The following is a 23,635-nucleotide window of genomic DNA, read 5'->3' as shown; positions in this document are numbered from 1 at the left end:
TGTGTGTGTGTGCGTGCATGTGTCCATGTGCGTGTGTGTTGGGTTGTGTGTGTATGTGTACAGTATGTGAGCGTGCGTCCATGTGCGTGTGTGTCTGGGTTGTGTGTGTGTGTGTGTGTGTGTGTGTGTGTGTGTGTGTGTGTGTGTGTGTGTGTGTGTGTGTGTGTGTGTGTGTGTGTGTGTGTGTGTGTGTGTGTGTGTGTGTGTGTGTGTGTGTGTGCGTGTGTCCATGGGCGTGTTGGGTTGTGTGTGTGTGTGTGTGTGTGTGTGTGTGTGTGTGTGTGTGTGTGTGTGTGTGTGTGTGTGTGTGTGTGTGTGTGTGTGTGTGTGTGTGTGTGTGTGTGTGTGTGTGTGTGTGTGTGTGTGTGTGTGTGTGTCCATGGGCGTTGTGTGTTGGGTTGTGTGTGTGTACAGTATGTGAGCGTGCATACTCAATGCCTACTTGGCTCGGCAAATGAAACTTTGTATGAACATTGAGATCAGTGCACCCCTTGGCTCGTGTCGAGCCTCTGCCTATGAATATCAATTTCAGCTTTCTATGAATATCAATTTATAACTGCCTTCATTGCTAGGTTGCTAGCCCCCACACCCTACCTGACACAAAAGCAAAGTGCCTTTTTGTTTGTGTCAGCATTTATACCACAGAGTGCTTTCTTGCTCCGCTGCTCAAAAACAGAGCGGCTCCTTCACCCCAGAGGCTAACTTTTCCTCAAGGACAAGGAGAGACTGTGTCTGCGTTCTCAGAGAAATATTAAAAGGGAACACAGCAGGCGACAGCCAAGCAGCCCAGGGCAATGGAGCTGTCAACTCCTAGTTAACACAGCACATACTGTATGGAGCTCACCAGTTAGTGCGTGTGTGTTGGGTTGTGTGTGTATGTGTACATAACGAGAGGTTGTGTGTGACTACAGGCTCATCTCCTCCACAGCACACACACTAATGACACTCACACACACTCTTTAAGCCATGTGTATATTACCTCAATTTCCTTGACTAACAAGTGCCCCTGCACATAGACTCTGTAACGGTACCCTGTATATAGCCTTGCTACTGTTATTTTATTGTTGCTCTTTAATTATTTGTTATTTTTCTATTTTCTTCTTTTTTCGTTTTTCTTCATTTATGTTTTACTTCAGTTTATTTGATTAAATACTGAAACTGCATTGTTGGTCAAGGGCTTGTAAGTCAGCATTTCACTGTAAGGTTCAGTGCATGTGACAAATCAAATTTGATTTGATACAGCATTTTTGATTTGATACAGCATGTTCTTCCAACCTGTTTTACAAGACAGTTGGTAATGAGCTGGTAATCACCATGCTGCTATGTTTTGAACCAGCAAATCTGACTCTTCATTTATCCACTAGTGGTGTTCAAACTTTTTTAACAGGGAACCAATTTTTTCTGGGAACCTCATTTTTTTTTATTTCTCGCGACCCGACCCCAAATCTAAAGACACAGCCTAACAAATAACCTTCAATTCATTACATTTTCATCTCGGACAGTCAGTATTCATAAACAGATTTAAAAACAAAACTGATTTGAGCATTCATATTAAGTCAAATGTTATTTTATTTCTCACATGCGCCGAATGCCACAGGTGTAGACTTTACCATGAAATGCTTACTTGCAAGCCCTTTACCAACGAAGCAGATTTAAAAACTAAGAAAAATTTGCTAAAAAAAGGAAATATACCAAACAAAAACATAAACGCAACATGTAAAGTGTTGGTCCTGTTTCAGCTGAAATAAAATAACCCAGAAATGTTTCAAATTTTGTTCCACAAAAAGCTTATTTCTCTCATATTTTGTGCACACATTTGTTACCATCCCTGTTCGTGAGCATTTCTCCTTTGTCAATATAATCCACATCAAGAAGCTGATTAAACAGTATGATCATTACACAGGTGCACCCCCAGGTGCACAGGAGGGGACTAAGCACGCACCCTGAAGGGCCCCAGTGTTGAGGGTCAGCATGGTGGATGTGTTGTTGCCTACCCTTACCACCTGGGGGTGGCCCGTCGGGAAGTCCATGATCCAGTTGCAGAGAAAGGTGTTCAGTCCCAGGGTCCTTAGCTTAGTGATGAACTTGGAGGGCAAAATGGTGTTGAATGCTGAGCTGTAGTCAATGAGCAGCATTCTCACATAGGTGTTGTCCAGGTGAGAAAGGGCAGTGTGAAGTGCAAAAGTGTGAAGTGCAATAGAGATTGTGCCATCTGTGGATCTGTTGGGTTGGTATCCTAATTATAGTGGGTCCAGGATGTCTGGGATGATGGTGTTGATGTGAGCCATGACCAGCCTTTCAAAGCACTTCATGGTTACAGATGTGAGTGCTACGGGGCGATAGTCATTTAGACAGGTTACCTTGGCATTATTGGGCACAGCGACTATGGTGGTCTGCTTTAAACATAGGTATTACAGACTGGGTCAGGGAAAGGTTGAAAATGTCAGTGAAGACACCTGACATCTGGTAAGCGCATGTATTAAAGCGCTGCATTAAGGCCTGCAGTGTGAACAAGGCTTAAGTGGCAGCCATTATCACCATGGGATCTGGTGACAGCACATCACGTTTACTTTCCCCAGCAGTCTCCACTGAAAACCCCAGGCTACAGAAATCATCTCTCTCTCTCCTCTGCCATGTAGAGTACTGTGCAATATTCCATATGTAATATTTTCACATCTCCCCCAGGAGAAGGTAATGGTTTGATCCTGTTGCTTTCTACCTGGTTTAAATTGAGGTCTGTTCAGTGGGTGGGGGGATTGGATCAGCTACCTAGAATATCAATGTAAGCCTACTGTAATAGCTGACACAAGTGGGTGAAAAGAACTATCCACCATTTTATGTCATCAATTATCTTGTCACTCAACAGTACTGTAACTACTCTGCACTGTAGGGTTAAAACTGACACCAACCTTGCTTTGTGGGCGTCTCTCCATAAATCCTCTATTTGCTCTAATCGTTTGGAGAAGGTCCAGGAGGACTAATACAGATACTATAGCAGACAGTATTGTGGATAATACAGCCTTGTGGATAGGTGGCAGTGATGACGCACAGAGCCCAGCTCTCACAGTGTGCTCTCATTATGTCTCTCATTATGTGCCATGACTCCAGGTCTTCAATATTACACTCTATGGGCCCATCTGCTACACACACACACAGAGAGCGAGAGAGCGAGAGAGCGAGAGAGCGAGAGAGCGAGAGAGAGAGAGAGAGAGAGAGAGAGAGAGAGAGAGAGAGAGAGAGAGAGAGAGAGAGAGAGAGAGAGAGAGAGAGAGAGAGAGAGAGAGAGTACAGAAAGAGGAGATGTTTGGAGAAGAGAGTTTGGGGAGAGAGATGGAAAAAGTAACAAAGGGAGTGGGAGAGAGTGTGAAAGACATGCAAAGACAGAAATATGGTGATAAAGGAATATTTTTACTAGAGGTAAAACTGCTAAACTATATTTTCATATTTAATATTTTTGAACAAGAGAGAAGCTCTCGTACCTACGAACATCTATTAACCTTGCATGAATGTGAACTTCCTAGGATTTGAGGTCATCACCAGTTGCAAGGGACATTCTCCTAACATGGGCTAGCTGGCTAATGTTAGCTAGACAGATAACTTGCTACATAGCAATTTTCGTAAATGGACTTAATGCCAAAAAATATGCACAAATGTTTGTCTCTACATTACCTAACATATTCCTCTCAATTGTACATATTTTTGCTCGACTCATGATGGCGTTATAACTACTTACATTTGGTTCCACCGTATTATTTTGTCAGCCATCTTTGTTGAAGAACGCTACCAGGCACGGGTGGCTCGCATCAAAAGTATTATTATTATTATTATTATTCGTCATTGGAACCACCCGATATGATTGGTCATATAAAAACCTTGGGACCCATATGCATAATGAATGCTTTAACTCCCCCTTGTGGTGGTCTGGAGCAATGAAGCCGTGATGCTGGGTACCTCTAAGTCCCGCGGTGCAAGCTCGCAACTTTTAAAGGAGGAACTACTGTAGACAATTAAGCAGACCATTAACCAACATTTGCAATGATCCTTATAGTAGAGATGTTTCTCTCATTTAGGTGGAATGGATGGAATAATGGATGGAATAATTCAACACACTTTGGAAAACATTCCATGTTCCAATTCCATGGCTTTATACTGTAAATACCAAATAGACACTATCTACTTTGAATATCCAGAGGACGTAGATAACGCAACAGTGTCCACCATGCATTTCACAGCTGTGTATAAAACCACATAAAGGGGCAGGTTGAGAGACTTACTGTATGTAATTAATTAAAGTACTCTGTAGCTCACGGATCGATCAGAACGCCCACTGAGATATGAAAATTCCATTACTTACTGTACTGATACCACAGCCACCTGGATTATCCAGAGAGTAGAGCCATTGGCTGGCCCATATATATATATAATTACTAGAACGGGAAAAGACCCTCAAACCAAGGCAAGTTGAACAATGACTTGAATGGGGATGGAGATTCAAATTATTTTTATGAGTTTGCCATCCTTGACCTTTATAAAAGACTCATAGATCATCCACTGCAGTAGCAATAGCACTACCAACATGTTTATAATGGATTCTCAAGTTTTCAACCACATTTGAACAACATTGCTTCCCCACTCAGAATACAATGCTAATCTGGACTCCATTTGAGGTCAGATAAAAAGTGACATAATGTGGCGACCTTAACCTAACACCCAGAACATCAGCAAGGGATACAGATCTCTTGGCGTAACGGATAAGGTGTTGGCTTGTCAATCGTTGGACCTAAAATGTGCTGCAATATCAATAGCAGGTGTACGTACATACGGATCAATAGCAGGTGTACGTACATACGGATCAATAGCAGGTGTACGTACATACGGATCAATAGCAGGTGTACGTACATACGGATCAATAGCAGGTATACGTACATACGGATCAATAGCAGGTGTACGTACATACGGATCAATAGCAGGTATACGTACATACGGATCAATAGCAGGTGTACGTACATACGGATCAATAGCAGGTGTACGTACATACGGATCAATAGCAGGTGTACGTACATACGGATCAATAGCAGGTGTACGTACATACGGATCAATAGCAGGTGTACGTACATACGGATCAATAGCAGATGTACGTACATACGGATCAATAGCAGGTGTACGTACATACGGATCAATAGCAGGTGTACGTACATACGGATCAATAGCAGGTGTACGTACATACGGATCAATAGCAGGTGTACGTACATACGGATCAATAGCAGGTGTACGTACATATGGATCAATAGCAGGTGTACGTACATACGGATCAATAGCAGGTGTACGTACATACGGCCGTGCCAAGTCCTACCTTCTGCCTGATCTCTTCCTCCATGGAGACCGGTGATCCCAGCTCGGCCACCTTCTTGATGCCCTCGCTGGCGTAGCCACCATACTCCCACAGCACGTAGTTCTTAGAGTGGGACGCTCCGATGATGGCTGACCAGTGGTTAGCACGCCCTGGTGAGGTTAAGAAACAAAACAACACCAGAATGATCATAATCTCTTACAATCCAGGAGGCAGGCTGGCCAAACATTTCTGCCAGTGAAAGGTTTGCACCTATTTCCATTCCGCAAGGCATAATATATATAGGTTAAAAAAAAGAAGATAAGATTAATGTAAGGTTACGGAATGTTCTGTTTCTTATTCACTTTGAAAATAACAGATAATGATTCATATAGAAGTAATGTACATATCAGATCGTGACACATTAATTACACTATTATATTACAGATTTTTCAGAGGCTCAGTACCTAACTCTCTCTGTAGACATTTACGCTAGATTGCAATGAACAGGTAGAATTTATCACGCTCCTGCCCCCAATGAAATATTGACCAGTAGCATCGGAAAACCGCAAAGGCAGATGAATGTAAAGAAAGACTGATTTGAGTATAAGAACAGTAGGCTAGACCATCAACATTAGTTTTCCATTCATACAACATGTTGGTAAACAGTAGACAGTAGATTTGCAGTGGTAAACAAGGAAATATTTTATTTCAGATGTAGAGAATTATTGTCAAATAGAAATATCGCCCTTAGTCTGCTCATAAAGTAGGACTATGTTGTTCTGATGATAATACCAACCAGAGGGTGAAATAGTCTGATAACCTTGACATCTATGTTAGGGAGCGGTAAATCACTGGTCAATGTTGGTTGCAATTGAGATTAGTTGTGCGGGTGACTTTAGTGTGTATTGATGGTTTAACGAGAGATCAGCTGGCGATAATCTGGTGGCTTTCGATGGTTGCCATTGGTCCGTACAGCCTATTACAATGTTCAGAGAGACACAATAACGAGCTGTACAAGGCTATAAACAAGTAGGAAAACTTATATCCGGAGGCTGCTTTTCTGATTAACGGCAGTTTTAACTCCGTGTCATTAAGACACATGATGCCCAACTTCCATCAACGAGTCTCCTTCGCGCCACTAGGGGCGATAAAGCCCTAGACCACTGTTATTCTACCCACAAGCAAGCATACAAGGCCCTGTCTCATCCGCCATTCAGCAAATGAGATCATGACTCCGTACAACTGACTTACCTAGTTAAATGAAAATAAATCAACATCGCAGACAACCCTGAGGCTTCAGCTGAGGACTGGAACAAATATGAGAAATCCTGCTATGACTTCCGCAGAGTAATCAAACAAGCAAAAGGACAATATAGGAATATGGTGGAATAATATTACACAGGCTCCGACGCCCGCCACATGTGGCAGGGGCTACAGTAAAATACAGATTACATGGGAAGACCCAACCGTGATCTGCCAAACAATGCCTCTCTACCAGACAAACTCCATGAATTTTATGCAGGCTTTGTCAATAACAACATTGTGCCGGGTGTGAGTGCCGCCACCATTGCTCTCTGAGGCTGAAGTGAGAAAGGTCTTTAATCAGCTCAAAACCCGCAAGGCTGCGGAACCTGACGGTATTCCATGGCATGGTCTAAGAGCATGTGAAGAACAGCTGCAAGGCATATTCATGGTAATTTTTAACATCTCCTTGTCCCAGTCTGTAATCCACATGCTTTAAGATGACTATCATCATCCCTGTTCCTAAGAACTCCTAAGAACACCTAAGACTTCATGCCACAATGACTTATATATATATATACTACTGCCATGTAGCACTCACATCTGTAATCATGAGTTGCTTTGAGAGCCCGGTTATGGCACACATCAACTCCATCATCCCAGACACCCTAGACACACTCCAATTTGTTTACTGCCCCAACAGACCCATAGACAAAGCAATCTCAATTGCAATCCACACTGCCCTCACCCACCTAGATAAGAGGAATACCTATGTGCGAATGCTGTTCATTGACTAGAGCTCAGCGTTCAACACACTCAGCGTATTGTCCCTTCCAAGTTGGGACCCTGGGACTGAACACCCCCCTCTGCAATTGGATCCTGGACTTCCTGACAGGCTGACCCGAGGTGGTGAATGTAGGCAAACATCACATCCGGGGGGGGATTGAGAGCTTCAAGTTCCTTGGTGTCCAAATCACTTAAAATGATCCACACACACCTCAGGAGGCTAAACATGTTTGGCATGTGCCCTCAAATCCTCCAAAAGTTCTACAGATGTACCATTGAGAGCATATTGACTGACTTCATCACTGCTTGATATGGCAATAGCACCGTCCTTGAGCGCATGGCCGAACAGAGGGTGGTGCGGACAGCCCAGGTCCTGGATGGTCCCTGCCATCCAGGACCTCGGTGTGAAAAGAAGGCCTGAAAAATTGTTAAAGTCTCCTACCAGTCAAGCCATAAACTGTTCTTTCTGCTTCCACACGGCAAGCGGTACCGGTGCATCAAGTCTGACACCAACAGGCTCCTGAACAGCATCTATCCCCAAGCCATAAGACTAGTAAATAGCTAACTAAATTGCAACACGGACTCTCTGAGTTGACCCTTATTTTTGCACACTCACAGTGCCCTCCCTACACACTCACACACACTGGCACTCCAACACAGACACAAACACTCACTTTATCATTTGCTCTCACACACATAATATGCACAAACATTTATACTGACTCCACACCCACACAATTATCATATACACCGCTACTACTCTGTTTATCATATTATAATGGACACGATGGGAGACAGAGAGCTGGTTTCAAGGGCAGGGTGCAGCAGGTGTTTCATTTTAAATGACCACAGGAAGAGGCAGGTAGCTGGGTCCAGGGGCAGGCAGAAGGTCATACACAGGGGGTCCAAAAGGCAACAGTACAAAGAGGGAAAAGGCGAGTAATGTCATCCGGGAGATCAAGCAATAGGTTGATAACAGGAAATCCGATAAAGTACAGTCAGGGAATAGGACAAAAGGCGTCGTTAGTGAGGCAGGCCAAAACTATCATACACGGGAGGATTACGTTAGGAGAAAACCAGAGCTCCCAATAGAAGTGTGTCACAAATCAAACAATACCTCACAATGATGGGGTGCAAATAAATAGTGTGTGATAATGACATACAGGTGTGTGAACAGGTGATCAGACTTCAGGTGATTGGGATCTGGAGGGTGAGCTGCGTTCTGGGGAACTATGTGTTTGAGATTGTGAGCTGGACAGTGAGCTGCGTTCAGGGGATCTACGTGTTTGAGAGTGTGAGTTGGAAGCAGATGTTACACCTATATCATGATACTCAGTCACCTTACCCCTATACATATCTACATCTATCACTCCAGTATCCCTGCACATTTGCACATTGTAAATACAGTACTGGAACTGACTGAACCTGTATACAGTATGCTTACTTACTGTCTTGTGTTCTTATTTTTATTTCCTGTGTGTCTTTTTCTACCTTATGTTATTTTTAGTGTTACATTGTTATTGATTACTACGTTGTTGAGTTTAGCACTTGCAAGAAAGGCCTTTCACTGTACTTGTTCACGTGACATTAAAAACTTGAAATAGCACACTGAGTTTCCAAATATAAAGTCAAAATTCGATCTGCTGATGCAATATATTGTCCTCTCTTCACTTCCCAAGGTCAAAGACCTACGAGTGGATAATTGTCTTCTTTATTACTACATAATAAACTCAAATCCCACTTCCTCATCCCTCCCTCCTCTCCTCGTCAAGAGCAACTCACACATTTTTTTATTTTTTTTTATTTCACCTTTATTTAACCAGGTAGGCAAGTTGAGAACACGTTCTCATTTACAATTGCGACCTGGCCAAGATAAAGCAAAGCAGTTCGACACATACAACAACACAGAGTTAAACATGGAGTAAAACAAACACAGTCAATATAAATAAGTCATAATTCATACAGTAGAAAAATAAGTCTATATACGATGTGAGAAAATGAGGTGAGATAAGGGAGGGAAAGGCAAAAAAAGGCCATGGTGGCGAAGTAAATACAATATAGCAAGTAAAACACTGGAATGGTAGATTTGCAGTGGAAGAATGTGCAAAGTAGAAATAGAAATAATGGGGTGCAAAGAAGCAAAAATAAATAAATACAGTAGGGGAAGAGGTAGTTGTTTGGGCCAAATTATAAATGGGCTATGTACAGGTGCAGTAATCTGTGAGCTGCTCTGACAGATGGTGATTAAAGCTAGTGAGGGAGATAAGTGTTTCCAGTTTCAGAGATTTTTGTAGTTTGTTCCAGTCATTGTCAGCAGAGAACTGGAAGGAGAGGCGGCCAAAGGAAGAATTGGTTTTGGGGGTGACCAGAGAAATATACCTGCTGGAGCGCGTGCTACGGTTGGGTGCAGCTATGGTGACGAGCGAGCTGAGATAAGGGGGGACTTTACCTAGCAGGGTCTTGTAGATGACCTGGAGCCAGTGGGTTTGGTGACGAGTATGAAGCGAGGGCCAGCCAACGAGAGCGTAAAGGTTGCAATGGTGGGTAATATATGGGGCTTTGGAGACAAAACAGATGGCACTGTGATAGACTGCATCCAATTTGTTGAGTAGGGTATTGGAGGCTATTTTGTAAAATGACATCGCCAAAGTCTAGGATCAGTAGGATGGTCAGTTTTACTAGGGTATGTTTGGCAACATGAGTGAAGGATGCTTTGTTGCGAAATTGGAAGCCAATTCTAGATTTAACTTTGGATTGGAGATGTTTGATGTGAGTCTGGAAGGAGAGTTAACAGTCTAACCAGACACCTAGATATTTGTAGTTGTCCACATATTCTTAGTCAGAACCGTCCAGAGTAGTGATGCTGGACGGGTGGGCAGGTAGGTGCAGGCAGCGATAGGTTGAAGAGCATGCATTTAGTTTTACTTCTATTTAAGAGCAGTTGGAGGACACAGAAGGAGAGTTGTATGGTATTGAAGCTCGTCTGGAGGGTTGTTAACACAGTGTCCAAAATATTATCGTAAAGTCTTTGTTCAGCAAAGGGAGGCTCTCTATCTGACCACTCAAATCCTTCTGTCTCATTTCCTTTTGCAATTTATAACACTCCTCTGGCGTGATGGGGTGTACACAGACACACACAAATAGGGGAAGTGGTCACTACAAAACTCACTAAGGTTATTCCCTCTAGATACATCAGAACTGTATCCAATCTCGATCATATACACTGATGTTCCACAGCCTATTTTCATATTCTCTAAAAAAAACTCCTTTCATCTATTTCTCTTTCTCTCAGTCTAATAACAGTCTTGCTGAATTTCTGGTCTTGTCTGTGTTCTGTCTTAACAGCAACGTGATTGCTCATATTGCTCATATTTCAGCTTTGTGTGAGTCTAGTAGAAATGCTTTTGAGAACCCATATCCATAGTAGACATGAAATGACATTTGAGCTGTGAATCCCTAGATGTAACATCAAATCCATCGAAACCACAGGGCAATTATCTTGTACACTTAGCCACCTGAGTACCAGTCATGGCTATCTTGACTGGGCTCTCTCTCTCTACCTGTCTCTCTCCTGAGTGTATGAATGGGTTTAGGTAAGCAGGAAACCTGCTGGCTAACTCCGCTCTCCACAGATAATGGTTGAATAGCTTCTCAGTGGTGTATTACTTATTAAAAACTGGGTGGTTCCAGCCCTGAATGCTGATTGTCTGACAGCCATGCTATATTAGACCGTATACCATGAGTAGGAAAACCCTTAACACCCCAGCAGTACTACAATCAAAGCTAGATGCCCTCAATCTCACACAAATCATCAAGGAACCCACCAGGTGCAACCCTAAATCTGTAAACAAGGGCACCCTCATAGACGTCATCCTGACCAACTGGCCCTCCAAATACACCTCCGCTGTCTTCAACCAGGATCTCAGCGATCACTGCCTCATTGCCTGTATCCGCTACGGATCCGCAGTCAAACGACCACCCCTCATCACTGTCAAACGCTCCCTAAAACACTTCTGCGAGCAGGCCTTTCTAATCGACCTGGCCTGGGTATCCTGGAAGGATATTGACCTCATCCCGTCAGTTGAGGATGCCTGGTCATTCTTTAAAAGTAACTTCCTCACCATTTTAGATAAGCATGCTCTGTTCAAAAAATGCAGAACTAAGAACAGATATAGCCCTTGGTTCACTTCAGACCTGAATGCCATCGACCAGCACAAAAACATCCTGTGGCGGACTGCAATAGCATTGAATATTCCCCGCGATATGCAACTGTTCAGGGAAGTCAGGAACCAATACACACGCAGTCAGTCAGGAAAGCCAAGGCCAGCTTCTTCAGGCAGAAATTTGCATCCTGTAGCTCTAACTCCCAAAAGTTCTGGGACACTGTAAAGTCCATGGAGAACAAGAGCACCTCCTCCCAGCTGCCCACTGCACTGAGGCTAGGTAACACGGTCACCACCGATAAATCCATGATTATCGAAAACTTCAACAAGCATTTCTCAATGGCTGGCCATGCCTTCCTCCTGGCTACTCCAACCTCGGACAACAGCTCCGCCCCCCCCGCAGCTACTTGCCCAAGCTTCCTAAGGTTCTCCTTTACCCAAATCCAGATAGCAGATTTTCTGAAAGAGCTGCAAAACCTGGACCCGTACAAATCAGCTGGGCTTGACAATCTAGACCTTCTATTTCTGAAACTATCCACCGCCTATGTCGCAACCCCTATTACCAGCCTGTTCAACCTCTCTTTCATATCGTCTGAGATCCCCAAGGATTGGAAAGCTGCAGCAGTCATCCCCCTCTTCAAAGGGGGAGACACCCTGGACCCAAACTGTTACAGACCTATATCCATCCTGCCCTGCCTATCTAAGGTCTTCGAAAGCCAAGTCAACAAACAGGTCACTGACCATCTCGAATCCCACCGTACCTTCTCCGCTGGGCAATCTGGTTTCGAGCCGGTCACGGGTGCACCTCAGCCACGCTCAAGGTACTAAATAATATCATAACCGCCATCGATAAAAGACAGTATTGTGCAGCCATCTTCATCGTCCTGGCCAAGGCTTTCGACTCTGTCAATCACCATATTCTTATCAGCAGACTCGGGAGCCTCGGTTTTTCTAATGACTGCCTTGCCTGGTTCACCAACTACTTTGTAGACAGAGTTCAGTGTGTCAAATCGGAAGGCAAGTTGTCCGGTCCTCTGGCAGTCTCTATGGGGGTGCCACAGGGTTCAATTCTCGGGTCGACTCTTTTCTCTGTATATATCAATGATGTTGCTCTTGCTGCGGGCGATTCCCTGATTCACCTCTACACAGACGACACCATTCTGTATACTTCCGGCCCTTTCTTGGACACTGTGCTATCTAACCTCCAAACGAGCTTCAACGCCAAACAACACTCCTTCCGTGGCCTCCAACTGCTCTTAAACCCTAGTAAAACCAAATACATGCTTTTCAACCGTTCGCTGCCTGCACCCGCACGCTCGACTAGCATCACCACCCTGGATGGTTCCGACTTAGAATATGTGGACATCTATAAGTAACTAGGTGTCAGACTGTAAACTCTCCTTCCAGACTCATATTCAAACATCTCCAACCAAAAATCAAATCTAGATCGGCTTTCTATTCCGCGACAAATCCTCCTTCACTCACGCCACCAAACTTACCCTCGTAAAACTGACTATCCTACCGATCCTTGACTTCGGCGAGGTCATCTACAAAATAGCTTCCAATACTCTACTCAGCAAATTGGATGCAGTTTATCACAGTGCCATCCGTTTTGTTACTAAAGCACCTTATACCACCCACCACTGCGACCTGTATTCTCTAGTCGGCTGGCCCTCGCTACATATTCATCGCCAGACCCACTGGCTCCAGGTCATCTACAAGTCCATGCTAGGTAAAGCTCCGCCTTATCTAAGTTCACTGGTCACGATGGCAACACCCACCCGTAGCATGCGCTCCAGCAGGTGTATCTCACTGATCATCCCTAAAGCCAACACCTCATTTGGCCACCTTTCATCCCAGTTCTCTGCTGCCTGTGACTGGAACGAATTGCAAAAATCGCTGAAGTTGGAGACTTATCTCCCTCACCAACTTCAAACATCTGCTATCTGAGCAGCTAACCGATCGCTGCAGCTGTAAATAGTCTATCGGTAAATAGCCCACCAAATTGACCTACCTCATCCCCATACTGTTTATATTTATTTCCTTTCTGCTCTTTTGCCCACCAGTATCTCTACCTGTACATGACCATCTGATCATTTATCACTCCAGTGTTAATCTGCAAAATTGTAATTAATTCGCCTACCTCCTCATGCCTTTTGCACACAATGTATATAGACTCTCATTTTTTGTTTTGTTTTCCTACTGTGTTATTGACTTGTTAATTGTTTACTCCCATGTGTAGCTCTGTGTTGTCTGTTCACACTGCTATGCTTTATCTTGGCCAGGTCGCAGTTGTAAATGAGAACTTGTTCTCAACTAGCCTACCTGGTTAAATAAACGTGAAATCAAAAAAGAAATATATATATATATATATATATATATATTTTTTTTTTACTGCTCTAATTACGTTGGTAACCAGTTTATAATAGCAATAAGGGACCTCAGGGGTTTGTGATATATGGCCAATATACCACGGCTAAGAGCTGTGTCCAGGCAATCCACATTGTGTCTTACTTAAGAACAGCCTTTAGCCGTGGTATATTAGCCATATATACCATACCTCCTCGGGCCTTATTGTTTAACTATAGTCACACAGAGAGGGAAATAAAGCTGTGCATGTGACGATGGAGGGAGCGAGGAGAATAAAAAACCTGCTAGGCTGTTTTAGAGTAACCTTCAACATCAGAATGTATGGCATCGGCCCTTCACGTGTGCCTCTCCTCTGCTCCTCTGAAGGACAAATGGACGCCTTGTAAAAATATCAGCCTGACGTGACATTGTGCTGTATCTTCTTCTCTCTCTCCCTCTCTCTTTCTTCTCTCTCTCCCTCTCTCTTTCTTCTCTCTCTCTCACTCTCCTGCTGCTAGCAATGAAGAAGCAAACACTCACAGACCATCATGACCGTGGATAGCGTGAGAAAAACATTGCTAAAACCTCTTTTAGCAATGGTTCTATCTGTGTTTGATTGACAGTAGTTATAGAAAATACACAGGCACATTAACAAATAAATACCAGATACTAATGATCCTTGGGGAGGAAGTTGTAGATGGTGATCTGCTGTATGTATGACAACCAGGGATGGTTACCTTGGCTATGACTTTGTGGTGGTGAGGAGAACTCAATTATAAAAACCACAAAACCAATTATGGGTTTCCTAAGACACAGAGTGGAAACGCATGCATAAACAGGACACACACACACACACAAAATGTAACACAGACAGACATCCACACAAACAGAAAGACATACAAACAGAAAGATACACACACACACATTCTCAAAAACATACACTCCTGTCTCTCCTAAGCCAATAAATTAGGGTGTCACTCGATCTGCAGGTTTATCTTACTGTGGAACTCCATGTTAACTTCTTCGAGATAGGGGGCGCTCTTTTAAGTTTTGGATAAAAAACGTTCCCGTTTTAAACAAGATATTTTGTCACGAAAAGATGCTCGACTATGCATGTAATTGACAGCTTTGGAAAGAAAAAAAATGGATGTTTCCAAAACTGCAAAGATATTATCTATGAGTGCCCCAGAACTAATGCTACAGGCAAAACCAAGATGAAATTTCATACAGGAAATGGTCCAGATTTTGAATGCGCTGTGTTCCAATGTTTCCTTATATGGCTGTGAATGCACCAGGAATGAGCCTGCACTTTCTGTCGTTTCCCCAAGGTGTCTGCAGCATTGTGACGGATTTGTAGGCATATCATTGGAAGATTGACCATAAGAGACTACATTTACCAGGTGTCCGCCCGTTGTCCTCCGTCGTAATTATTGCGTAATCTCCAGCTCCATGCGCGTTTCCATTTTCTTCAGATGAGAAAGTCAACTGCCACGAATGATTTATCATCGATAGATATGTGAAAAACACCTTGAGGATTGATTCTAAACAACGTTTGCCATGTTTCTGTCGATATTATGGAGTTAATTTGGAAAAAAGTTTGGCGTTGTAATGACTTAATTTTCAGGTTTTTTTCTTGCCCAAAAGTGATGAACAAAACGGAGCGATTTGTCCTACATGATTAATCTTTGGAAAAACTGAACATTTGCTATCTAACTGAGAGTCTCCTCATTGAAAACATCTGAAGTTCTTCAAAGGTAAATTATTTTATTTGAATGCTTTTCTTGTTTTTGTGAAACAGTGTTGTTAACAAAATGTTAAGCTTGAGAGCAAATATATTTATTTCATTTCATTTGCGATTTTCATGAATAGTTAACTTTGCGTTATGGTAATGAGCTTGAGGCTATAAATAGGATCCCGGATACGGGATTGCTCGTCGTCATTATATTGATCTGGGCTGTGAGAGAGAGGAGTGTCTTAGAAGGAGGGAAGAGTCCAGTATCCTCATCTCCATTCACACCCTACCTGCCTGCCTGCCTGGTGAGGAGTCAGGCTCAAGGTTATACAGTGCAGCACCACAGACTGAAGCCCAGGGCCAAGCTGGGGTAAGAATGAGACAGGGGCACAGCTCCCTGGGGAGAGAGTATCCTGGGGTGACCATGGAGGTTGTAGTGTCCTCGGTAGACTGTGATTTTAGGTACTTGAACAGAATTGCAATTTTATGAGTAAAGGGGTATTTTTCACGCAATGGAGGCACCAACTAGTGTAGCCCTGGGGTGAAATGGGGCACTAACTAAAGTTGTCTTTCTGGGATTAAATGGGGTATGTGCCTGGGTAATTTGGAAGTTATGGGGTACTTACGAGGGTAGTCTTTGGGGTGCACCTTCTCTGACCAGTTGCCATAGAAGGTGACTCTGTACTTAGCTGTTCCACAGGCACAGCAATCCAGCAGAGGCTTCTCTGTGGTCTCCCCATACAATGACTCTGAGAAAGGAGAGAAGAGAGAGTGAGAGAGAGGTTAATGGAGGAGAGGGTGGAAGGAGGGGCTGTAGGGGTGAGGGAGGGAGGGAGGGAGGGAGGGAGGGAGGGAGGGAGGGAGGGAGGGAGGGAGGGAGGGAGGGAGGGAGGGAGGGAGGGAGGGAGGGAGGGAGGGAGGGAGGGAGGGAGGGAGGGAGGGAGGGAGGGAGGGGTGTGGGAAGGAGGGATGGAGGTGTAAAGCTGTTCTTGTGATCAGTCTCTATAAATTCTCTATCCAATGTCATGCACAGCTTGGGAGATACAGTACAAGCGTAAAGATCCTGACCCAGTAAGGGAAGAGAGAGTAAGACAGGAGATACTGAGATATAGTAAGGGAGAGAGAGGAGGAGTGGAAGACATGTAGCGCCCTTTACTGAGTCTCAGTAATGGAGGACTTACCTTTCTCACACATCCTCTTGGTGAGAGAGCCTTCATCCTGGAAGTAGATGATCCTCTTCTGGACAATGCTGGCCCTGCAGAGAAAGAATGAGGAGGGGAGGAGAAGAGGAAGTTTCAGGTTATGAGAAAGGAGATTAGAAAGAGGATAGAAAGAGAAAGCAGATGAAAAGTGAAAAGATGAGGGTAAAGTGGAGATGAGGGTTGAAAGAGATAGGGAATGAACAGAGGAGAAAAGACAAGAAAGGATGAGAGGAGTACAAGGCAGGAGATGGAAGGCAGGTGGAATAAGGGAGTAAAGAAGCAGGAGATGAGAAAGAAGAGAAGAGTTAAATACTCCTACAGTACTTTCAGCACAGTGAGTAACCGGGGGGCATTTGGAGTAATGTTGAACTCAGGATGAGTGTTGAGTGTCTGAATGAATAAAACCTGGGGAGGAAGTGTTCTTGTGCTTCCAGACAGGTCTGCCAGCAGGTCTGAGATCAAATACTAGAGCAGGTTCTGTGTTATTCATCACCATTTGAATGTGATTGCGGACAGGTCTGAGATCAGCTACTAGAGCACACAGGGGTGCTGAATCACAGGCACTCTCAGACCGGAGGGATTTGCTAGCTCTTACAGAAAGTATTTATTAACATAAAGACTTGTATTTAGCAGGAGAGAGATGTGGTTGGAAAAGAGATTGAAAACCTAGAGAGAAAGAGAAAAAGGAGAGAAAAAAGTCAGAAAGTAAGCTTCGCTTTTGAGAAACGATCAAGAGTGAACGAGCACACACATACTCAGGCGAGAGAAACTACAGTGTGTCTGAGATAAGACTGAGTGACAGGCCAAAAGTTAAGTTTCCCAGAGCTAAAGTCCTGCTCCGGGTCCTGGCAGAGAGACTGTTCTGATAGAGCTGTCTGGGGACAGAGCCACTGAGTGCTGGGTGGACACAGGTCTTAGTGGGGCCTTGACATGCAAATCAGAGACAAACAAACCCATTCAAGGACCAGAAAGGGGCCCCGCATGTGGGCCAGAAACAATCGCAACCAAATTACTTTCAGGGCCCAAAAGCTGTCACAAACAAACTCCATTTTGGTGCTGTGCATTACATCAGACTTGGCCTCCCACAACAGGCTGCAGGTTTCCATGGTGATAGTGGGCAGAGGGTAGCAGCAGGGTGTAGGTTCTAGGCTCTGGACTGTCTGGGTTCTGGGTCTGGTCCAGGTGGTTCCTGTCCAGCTGGACTGTTTATGGAGCAGGAGTCCGAGCTGGGCCAAGCCCACTGCTGTCACTGTGCTCTCCCACATTCACAAAAATAAAGAAAAAGAGGGAGGGAGAAGAGCGAGAGGAGACGTAGACGTAGAAGAGGAAAGTTATAAAGACAGAGAGATGTACTATATTCTCATCTCAGGAAGCCGTGGTAGTGAGGAGGAGAAACGGCACAAAGAAAGAGAGATACAAGACAAGGACAAAGAAGACAAATCATTTCACCTTATGCTTGAAGGACACACTTCAGATGAGCTGCTTTGGAACAATACATTATCTCTCAATTCTGATGGGATTCCAACCTATTCCCCAAGCAAGCCTCCTACTGCTAGGGCACTTGGCCCAGTGTCGTCCAGATTAAGGGAGGGTTTGGCAGGCTGGGATGTCCTTGTCGCTAAGTGCTCTAGTGACTCCTTGTGGTGGGCCAGGAGCATGCACGCTGACTTCGGTCACCAGTTGTACAGTGTTTCCTCTGACACATTGGTGCGGCTGGATTCTGGGTGGAGCAAGCAGTGTGTCAAGAAGCAGTGCGGTTTGGCACGTCCGTGTTTCGGAGGACGCATGGCTCTCGACCTCTGCCCCTCCCGAGTCCGTACGGGAGTTGCAGCGATGGGACAAGAACATAACTACCAATTAGATATCATAACAAAGTGATTAAAAGTACATTTTTTTATTTTATTATAAATAAACCTCCAACCACTCTCCTGTCTGTTTATCTTGCCTGTCTCCAGAGCAGGCTATCAGGGGATTATGTTTGATGACCTAAGGGTTGGACCAGTTGCAGAGGACCAGTGGCAGAGGAGGCTGTGTCAGGCAGGCCGGCCAGAGAAGGGATAGTATCTCTACAGTGACGGAGTGACAGCTATATGCCCCTATTAACATAACATAACTCTTTCTTCATCTCTCTTTTTCTCACCCTCTCTCTTGCTTTAGTTTTTTTAGCAATTTTGTACTCTCCAAGGCACACAGCGAGACAGAGACAGACAGACAGAGAGGAAAGAGAAGAGAGAGAGAGAGAGAGAGAGAGAGAGAGAGAGAGAGAGAGAGAGAGAGAGAGAGAGAGAGAGAGAGAGAGAGAGAGAGAGAGAGAGAGAGAGAGAGAGAGAGAGAGAGAGAGAGAGAGAGAAATAAGAAGAGAAGAACACAACAGATCCCATCCGAAAACAAGGAAAGGGTTTGGAAGGGGACCGTAGCAGGACATGAAGAAACCTGTCTGAGGGGTGTACCTAGAAGTACAGAGGTGACAGGGGAACCCCACCCCAGGCGCTCCTAAACACACCGCCACCATATCTCTAATTGTTCACACCTTAATTCAATCTCACCCCAATTTCAGATATCTCTCCCTGAGTGAGCCGCTCACAAACTGCCTCACTAGCTGCCCACTTTCTGGGGCCGGCCAGGCAATCAGGCACAGTAATGCTTATTTAACAACCAATTTAAATTCTATCAATGAGATGCTATTAAAGCCAGACTCACTTTCCTGGCTCCACACCGCCGATGGTTATCGCCTCAAAAGCGCTCCGGTATGTGGGGTGGGTAGGAGTGTGTGTGTGTGCATGCGTGTGTGTGTGTGTGCGTGCGTGCATGTGTGTGGCCAGGTCAGAGAGGGATAAATAAACATAGCTATTTGTTTACAGTTTGTTCCTTTGGGAAAGCACATACTGTACCAGTTTCATTGAACCATTCCTACCCATCTCACATGTAATAACTGCAGAGTTAGACTGCCATTCTCTCTGGGAAGGCTTTTTAATCTACCTGCCATTGTGTTCATGTCATTAAATTCCTAGAGATTTCAAATAGGTTTTGACACTATCATGTTCTGACTGTCAAAACTGTCCTACACTTTATGTCAGGTGAAAAATGTATAAATGAACAAAAATATAAAGATTCTACAGGGAGTGCGGTCCAGAAATCAGACAAATGTCTGTTCCTTTTTGACCCCCATAATCATGGTGAGCCAGATCAAACCACCACACTCACTGTTTCCAGCCTCCAGGAGACAGCAGCTACTCCTCAATTACAGCTAACCGTCAGGGAGGAGGCCGTCATACCACAGCCTCTCTAGCCACAGCACTAGAGGAGCTCTCAAAAACTCTGACGATGCTCTGAACTGATCACTTTCCACACAGACACACTGAGCGATGATGACACTATACACAGTAATACACACAGAGTACACATCTACACATGTTCAATTATGCTGCATTACACACACTCACACACCCACACAAACGCACACGTACATGTAAAGACACACAAACGCACACACAGACACCAGACACATGCCCAGTCTGTTTTTCCATAATAGTTATTGCCAGAGGTGTCTGAGTTAACCAGGTTATTTGACAGGTAGGCAGACAGGCTGGCTGAGAGCGTTGAAATTAAAAACTTGTATCAATAGTGAAATCCCCCATTCTCTGATGAAACAAATGCTATTGTAGCTAAGGAAAGGTGGGCAGACACTCCACCAGGCTGGCAGCACCAGTCACGTTCAGTGTATATGGGGTTGTCATGGTAATAGAAGAGGGGGGAGCCGTAGGTTTGTGGGGATATATCGAATGGGGAGAGACCCATTTTCTTTCTCTGGTGATTATATCTCTGGGGAGATACCTCCTGCTGTACTGTGATTTATGGCCAGCTAGTTCAGGCTAGGTTGGTTGTTTTGTGCAGCTCCCCATTACCCCGTGCGGTGTAACATAAAAACGCCTGTTGGCATTAACCATATTTTGTGTGTGTGTGTGTGTGCAGGAATGTGTATGTTGTGTGTAGATGACCAATATGTGTTTTCATTTGTTTAGGAAGAGACTGGAAAGAGGCTGTTGCTGCTTGGGCTCTATCTAGCTACAGATATACAACAGCTTCTCAATAATAATCAATCAGTATGATGTTTAGGGGTACACCTGCCCCACTTCACTGACAAAACTTTAATAAGTGTGATCACCCAGTAATTCAACTTTCCAGTTTCCAAAAAACACAAAAACACTCAACTATGAACCTGTCCTCGCCTGGTGTCATCACTCTACAGTGAAAAACAAGCTTCCCTACTGGACATACCTTAGTATCACATCGCCACTCCCCAACCTCCACAAGTGACTATATCTCACTCTCTCCTCATCTCACATGCAGCCGCTCTCTTTCCATTCATCTGTTCTCTCTACCTCTTTCTCTACCTCTTTCCCCCACTCTCTGTCTCAACTCCTTTCTCCCAATAGATACAAGATAGCTGAGAGGTAAAGTAGGGGAAGATGCCTGCCTGTCTGGTTAGTGTGCTGTGGGAACAACAGAACTGCGCCCTGGTTGAGAAAGGCAGAAAGAGTGACGCGGAAAAGGAGAGAGAGAGGGGAAGGAATGAAAAGGGTGTGTAGTAGCAAGAGAAACCGACAGGAGAGAGAAGAGTGAGTGAGAGTAGAGAGAGAAACCGACAGGAGAGAGAAGAGTGAGTATAGTAGAGAGAGAAACCGACAGGAGAGAGAAGAGTGAGTGAGAGTAGAGAGAGAAACCGTCAGGAGAGAGAAGAGTGAGTGAGAGTAGAGAGAGAAACTGTCAGGAGAGAGAAGAATGTGTGTAGTAGAGAGAGAAACCGACAGGAGAGAGAAGAGTGAGTGAGAGTAGAGAGAGAAACCGTCAGGAGAGAGAAGAGTGTGTGTAGTAGCAAGAGAAACCGACAGGAGAGAGAAGAGTGAGTGAGAGTAGAGAGAGAAACCGTCAGGATAGAGAAGAGTGAGTGAGAGTAGAGAGAGAAACCGACAGGAGAGAGAAGAGTGAGTGAGAGTAGAGAGAGAAACCGTCAGGAGAGAGAAGAGTGAGTGAGAGTAGAGAGAGAAACCGACAGGAGAGAGAAGAATGAGTGAGAGTAGAGAGAGAAACCGTCAGGAGAGAGAAGAGTGTGTGTAGTAGAGAGAGAAACCGACAGGAGAGAGAAGAGTGAGTGAGAGTAGAGAGAGAAACCGTCAGGAGAGAGAAGAGTGAGTGAGAGTAGAGAGAGAAACCGACAGGAGAGAGAAGAATGAGTGAGAGTAGAGAGAGAAACCGTCAGGAGAGAGAAGAGTGTGTGTAGTAGAGAGAGAAACCGACAGGAGAGAGAAGACTGAGTGAGAGTAGAGAGAGAAACCGACAGGGGAGAGAAGAGTGAGTGAGAGTAGAGAGAGAAACCGACAGGAGAGAGAAGAATGAGTGAGAGTAGAGAGAGAAACCGTCAGGAGAGAGAAGAGTGTGTGTAGTAGAGAGAGAAACCGACAGGAGAGAGAAGAGTGAGTGAGAGTAGAGAGAGAAACCGACAGGAGAGAGAAGAGTGAGTGAGAGTAGAGAGAGAAACCGTCAGGAGAGAGAAGAGTGTGTGTAGTAGAGAGAGAAACCGACAGGAGAGAGAAGAGTGAGTGAGAGTAGAGAGAGAAACCAACAGGAGAGAGAAGAGTGAGTGAGAGTAGAGAGAGAAACCGTCAGGAGAGAGAAGAGTGTGTGTAGTAGAGAGAGAAACTGACAGGAGAGAGAAGAGTGAGTGAGAGTAGAGAGAGAAACCGTCAGGAAAGAGAAGAGTGAGTGAGAGTAGAGAGAGAAACCGTCAGGAGAGAGAAACCGACAGGAGAGAGAAGAGTGAGTGAGAGTAGAGAGAGAAACCGACAGGAGAGAGAAGAGTGAGTGAGAGTAGAGAGAGAAACCGACAGGAGAGAGAAGAGTGAGTGAGAGTAGAGAGAGAAACCGACAGGAGAGAGAAGAGTGAGTGAGAGTAGAGAGAGAAACCGACAGGAGAGAGAAGAGTGAGTGAGAGTAGAGAGAGAAACCGACAGGAGAGAGAAGAGTGAGTGAGTGAGAGTAGAGAGAAACTGACAGGAGAGAGAAGAGTGTGTGTAGTAGAGAGAGAAAACAGGAGAGAGAAGAGAGTGAGAGAGAAGAAAGTCAGAGAGAGAAAGTGTAGTAGAGAGAGAAAGACAGAGAAACCGACAGAGAGAGAAGAAGAGTGTGTGAGTAGAGAGAGAAACCGACAGAAGAGTGAGTGAGAGAGAGAGAGAAAGAAGAGTGAGTGAGAGAGAGAGAGAAACCGACAGGAGAGAGAAGAGTGAGTGAGAGTAGAGAGAGAAACCGACAGGAGAGAGAAGAGAGTAGAGAGAGTCAGAGAGAGAAGAGTAGTAGAGAGAGAAACCGACAGGAGAGAGAAGAGTGAGTGAGAAGAGAGAGAAGGAGAGAGAGAAGAGTGAGTGAGAGTAGAGAGAGAAACCGACAGGGAGAGAAGAAGAGTGAGTGAGAAAGTCAGGAGAGAGAAGAGAAACCGACAGGAGAGAGAAGAGTGAGTGAGAGTAGAGAGAGAAACCGACAGGAGAGAGAAGAGTGAGTGAGAGAGAAAGAGAGAGAAACCGACAGGAGAGAGAAGAGTGAGTGAGAGTAGAGAGAGAAACCGACAGGAGAGAGAAGAGTGTGTGAGAGTAGAGAGAGAAACCGTCAGGAGAGAAGAGTGAGTGAGAGTAGAGAGAGAAACCGACAGGAGAGAGAAGAGTGAGTGAGAGTAGAGAGAGAAACCGACAGGAGAGAGAAGAGTGAGTGAGAGTAGAGAGAGAAACCGACAGGAGAGAGAAGAGTGAGTGAGAGTAGAGAGAGAAACCAACAGGAG

General features: G+C 44.7%; 1 pseudogene; it reads right to left on the bottom strand.

Annotated features, from left to right (window-relative positions):
- Window positions 1-23,635, bottom strand: part of LOC124035655 — a 131,394-nt pseudogene that overhangs the window by 89,417 nt on the left and 18,342 nt on the right.

The sequence above is a fragment of the Oncorhynchus gorbuscha genome, linkage group LG05 (genome assembly GCF_021184085.1).
Source record: "Oncorhynchus gorbuscha isolate QuinsamMale2020 ecotype Even-year linkage group LG05, OgorEven_v1.0, whole genome shotgun sequence".
Lineage (NCBI taxonomy): Eukaryota > Metazoa > Chordata > Actinopteri > Salmoniformes > Salmonidae > Oncorhynchus > Oncorhynchus gorbuscha.
This window is presented reverse-complemented; position numbering and strand designations above follow the sequence as displayed.